Genomic DNA, 5,476 nt, shown 5'->3' with positions numbered 1-5,476 from the left:
TAATTGCAATGGTAGTTGCAATGTTTTATGTTGCATAATATATGCACTACTGTTTATCAAATCCTTATTTTCAGTAAAAAAAAAATTAACAATTCACTAATGCACACACAAACAATATAATCCCCACCATTTTTTCTGTTAAATATAAAGGATTAGGGGTAAATAGATACCGAATATGTCCAAATAGTAAATAGATTCCAAATATGATACCAAAATTGTGTGCACCCATGAAGTCGTAATGATATCCCAAACTGTCCATATGAGGTGTTTAAAAAGCCTTCAGTGTAGAGTAAACCATAAACCGGGGTGGGCAACTCCGGCCCTCCACCTGTTGTGGAACTAAAAGTCCCATGAGGCATTGCAAGACTAACAGTTACAGGCATCACTCCCAGAGGCAGAGGTATGTTGGGATTTGTAGTTAAAGCAAATCTGGAGGGCCAGAGTTGCCCAACCTTGCCATAAATCATGACCCTAGAATAATTAATCTTACTCTTGCACAACAATACTTAATATGTGTTGCGTGATCAGCGTTTGCATAGATAGATTTTATTTGTCACATACACAATCGTACAAGTATGATATGCAGTGAAATGTTTTTAACCTTAATTGCTATCACAAGCAGGATAAGGAACAGTTGACAGTTTCTCTTTAAGGAGATATCAGGGGTTTGTTAGACCTCTAATCAGGGGCCTAACCAAAAGTCACAGGTCCCCATAGCAAAATTTTGTATGAGGCCCTGAGATTTCTAGTTACGTTCACCTGATATCCAAAACCGCTCATCTGAGAGTGACCCTGCAGAGCCCACCATAGACTCTTTATACATTGTTCATTCTGTGGGACAGTTGTCTCATTCGCACAATTGGCAAAAATGTTGCAACTAGACAATGCTGCAGTGATTTTTGAGGCAGTGCTGCTTGGGTCCTTTAAAGCTTTGTAACATCTATCATTTGGAGGTTCAAGAGTTAAATATGAACTTACTCTGATAATAAAAACTACCATGAGAGCTTGGAGGGTGGCTCATGCTTGCTGTGCACCCCATGCATGTTCAATCTCCACATACGCCACTTTGGGGTAACCCTAAGCTCTCACGCTTTTATTCCATACCAGACTACATCCTCTGGCATCAAGTGGTATAAAAACCATGGGAAATATAGTGCAAACAGGATACTTGATGACGTTTCTACTCCTTCAGCAGAACTTCTCGCTGCCCTGTCCTGAAGAAGTCCTGAAATGTCACTTCTATCCGACTTTGTGAGTGCGGTGAAATGTGAGATCGTAGTCGGAGAGAAGTGACATTTCAGGACCGATCAGCTGTTTCAGGGCAGATCGGTTCTCCTGCACATGTGATTTGTGATGCCAGATCGGTTCTCCTGCACATGTGATTTGTGATGCCATTCTGCCCTGGAACCGCTGGGAAAGCGCTGGAATGCTTCACCTATTGGCGGTTACACATTCCACCGCCGAAAAACTGGGCGGGTTACGTTAAAACGTGTGACCACGTCACCGGTCACACATTCTAACGTAGTCACAACCTTTGATAGAACACCCCGCCATCAGAGGGGTATGGCCGGTACCCATGTGAGGGGTCTGGGCAGCCTCATACATGGGTATCAACTGTACCAGGGCAGCATGGCAGAGGTGACAGCGGAGGGGGTGGAGGAGGCCAGGCGCCAGCAGCAGCAGGTAAGAAGAGTTGGGAGGAGGTACAGGGAAAGGGACCCTGGCAACCAGACCAGCCCACCTGGTACCCTGCAGAGCCCACCATAGAGAGTCTGAGGTGGGCTATGCAGGATCTATGGTGTGCTCTGCAGGGTCTCAGGTAAGTCCAGCACGCTACTGCAACATTAGAGACCGCTGGGGGGGGATGCGGGGGCCAGTGTGATCCGCTCCCACGCCCCACCCCCTAAGGGGGCCCAAGGTAAAATCTTGCACCAGGGCCCTTTGGTTATTAGGTCCGCCACTGCAAGGGTAGTAGCTGCGCAGAAAAGTTTTTTGTAAATGATCTGGCTACATGAAAAAATTAACTGCTTCATGTTATTACACAAACACACTCCTCTGCTAGGCTAGCCTGGCTGTCTTGCTCAACCTGTAAGAAGTAGTGTGAATTAAGGTCAGGCCTGTGGATTGATATTTTACCCTGTTTATTCATATTGTGAGGACACGGAAGAGATGCTTGTATTTCCCATTGGGCTTTTACATCTCTTCCATTTATCATGTTTTCTAACGAGATGTGAGTTCTGCCATTTGCTGGAGTTGCAGACACCTGACTGCTCTGTGTCTGGGAGGAGGAAGAAGAGAAAGGCTTTGTCAGTCACGTCTGTTGTGACTGTATACCGTGGCCACTCTAATATAGAAAAGGCAGATGTAACCCGCTTTGGATGCAACAACCCAACCACTGCTTTGTCCTGTTGAACCTGCTCACCCCGGCTACCTCCACATTCACCACCTCTGCCAATCACTTTAGGCCTGCCCGATATTTTATTTTATTAAAGGGGATTGTCTAAATTTAATGGCAGCTATGGCAATAGGGAGATAAATATGTGGCGCTTTGTTGAACACTATTTTACTGCGGTGATCTGCTGGAAATAAAAGGTAGCACAGCCTGTGTCAGCAGCAGGTGTATACTGCACTCCCCAAAATAAAAATAAAAAGCCTTTGTTAACCTAGCAAAAAATGTTTAAAAATGGCTGAATGTGAAATAAAATACAAAAACCCTAATAAAACAACAACTAAATAATGCAAAGGTTGCATTTAGCAGCTATACATCAACTACAGTTGTTGCACATAAAGGTAGTCTTAAAACACACAAGAACATGTAGCTCACCAAACTGCAATCCACTGTAATTTAGCACAATACAGCACAGTATCAGGGGCATTCCGAGGCTGAGTGACACCCGGAGTGGAGACCGGGTGACACCCTGCCGTGATGTCATCGCGCATGCGCGGTCATCTTACTGACGGCTGACGCCGGCAGAGAGAGGAGGGGACGTTCACCCGGCGGAATGAGGTATGCTGCCGGGTCCCCTCATCTCTCCTGACACTGTTGGGCTCTCGGTCCGTGACCGAGATCCCGACCTTTCATAGGGGGTGACACTAAAATGACTGTCAGTAATTTTGGTGTCACCCCTTCAATGGGGCCGCAACCCCGCACCCCCCTTGTGATGCCACTGCAGAGTATAGCACTATATAGCAACTAACCCTCCCTATACAGGCTCTTCACACTCCCTAAAGTCCAACACTTACTGACAAATGGTTGATAGGAACCCTGACTTTTTATAGTGAGGGGGCACATAACAAAGTCCCTAATGTTGATTCCTCCAAGCCAGCTGTCCTAAATTCAAAATGCATTATGGTTATAAAGAATTCAGTCTAGTGAATTATTGCATTTTTCCGCTGGGACCACAAACCTTGAACACGCAGGATTTGTCTCCAACCCATGGTGGTGCAAACCAAAACCTCATCCCTACTTACAAAACGGAAATATTCAGCCTTTTGTTTTGCACAAGCATGTTGTTATTCCTGAGTACAAATAATAATGACAAAATGAAAGCAAAATAGAAAACGTTCTGTAATTTTTTTAGCGAGAAACAAAATGTATTAGATATCAGATCAAGAAAACATTGCTTAGTCACATAAGACACATTATCTTTCAGCAGTCAACGTGTGATGTTGTATTCCCTAGTTTTCAGGGTGCCAGCTTTCTTTGGCAGTTTATTCTGGGGCAGATAGGAAATCAAGTTCATCAGATTTTCTACCACGTGAAGAATGAAAACATTTGTTGGAGGCAGCCTTCAGCCGCCGATCCCCTGCAGTTTAGACTACACAAGCAGCCAGTACAAATAAAAACAAATAATTCTGTGGATGAAAAGCCCTGGCAACATCACAGAATGTATTACAATCAGCCTGGCTAAGAGCTGAGGTTCGTGCTTGGCAAACAAGGTCAGGGAACCCGTCTGCTGTCTGAGTTTCTGTAGATTCTCAGACTTTTCCCTCTTTTGTAGAAAAGCTATGTACATTTTAAAAGAAAGTAAACAAGATAAAATATATTTATTATACTCTGAACCCTACTGGGTGTACAAGATGAGAAAATCTATCCAACTATGGGGCGTTAAATCATTAGAAAATATATAAACCCATTGTACTGTGTGATATTGCAAAAATTCCCATCTTTATATATCTCATATTAAATTTAATGGCAGGACTACCATCATAGCATGAGCTGGGAGGGAAAGGGGTCAGTCTGGTCTGAAGAAGGATCCCATGCCCTTACCTGCCCATTACACACCTAAGCAGATAAAGCTCACCCACTTGCCACTGTGACTAATGAGGAGGACTTCCAATATTAATTTCCGCTGCAGCTCTGACTGACCTCATCTAATGCAGAGTGCGGCAGCGGAAGTGAGTAATGGAAGAAATTATCTGATGACTTCTGCATGTACAAATGATAACAGCAAGTAAGTGAGCTGTCACAGTGGGTCCCGCACTAATGGAGTCAGAATGAGGACTACCTAACGATTTGAGATGCTGTGAGGAGATTTTTAAAAAAGGCTAGTTTTTGCAATGAAACCCACAAACTGAAGGAATTTTTTAAAATCTGCTAAAGGGGGTAATACCAGCTTCTGAGGCTAAGGGTATACTTCCTTTTTTATTTAAATTATTGAAAAGGCAAATCTGTCTAAAGATGGAACCTTCTCTCTTCTCAGACCCTCCTACAGCTCCTCCTACTAGCCCTGCCTTTCATCCAGTCAGGAACATGTCCCACCTCACGTCCACTTTACTGTTTAGCTAATTATTAACTATCACTATCTCTTGCTTCTCCAAACCCAGTCATGCAGGCCTTACACAGATGACTTGGCCTGCCTTGCCAGGCCTAACTGGAACTGCTTTGAGTGTTTTGTGTGCCCCTAATCAGGATTATCTGTATCCCTATCACTAGGATCGTTCAGAAATGGAAATACTGTGCTACTGTAGCAATCACACTGTGCACCATGTGAGGGTGCTGATCTCTCAAAAACTGTTATGTATGGTGATTAACCATGTGATCACAAATATCAGCCAACCATGGTGGATAAAAGGTTTATTTTGGTATAGTATCTTTTTTCTCTCCCGTTTCCAAAGAAGAAATGTGTGACAGGTAAAAAAATTCTGGTGAGTGCGGCAACCAGGTGAGGAGTACAAAGACAAATGTGTCTTGCCTACAGTCAAGCATGGTGGTGGGAGTGTCATGGTCTGGGGCTGCATGAGTGCTGCCGGAACTGGGGAGCTACAGTTCATTGAGGGAACTATGAATGCCAACATGTACTGTGACATACTGAAGCAGAGCATAATCCCCTCTCTTCGAGACTGGGCCGCAGGGCAGTATTCCAACATGATAACTACCCCAAACACACCTCCAAGACGACCACTGCCTTGCTAAAGAAGCTGAGGGTAACGGTGATGGACTGGCCAATCATGTCTGCAGACCTAAACCCTATTA

This window comes from Nanorana parkeri, unplaced genomic scaffold (assembly GCF_000935625.1).
Source record: "Nanorana parkeri isolate BGI_ZX_2015 unplaced genomic scaffold, ASM93562v1 scaffold1600, whole genome shotgun sequence".
Taxonomy (NCBI): Eukaryota; Metazoa; Chordata; class Amphibia; order Anura; family Dicroglossidae; genus Nanorana; species Nanorana parkeri.
Note: the sequence above shows the minus strand (reverse complement) of the source record.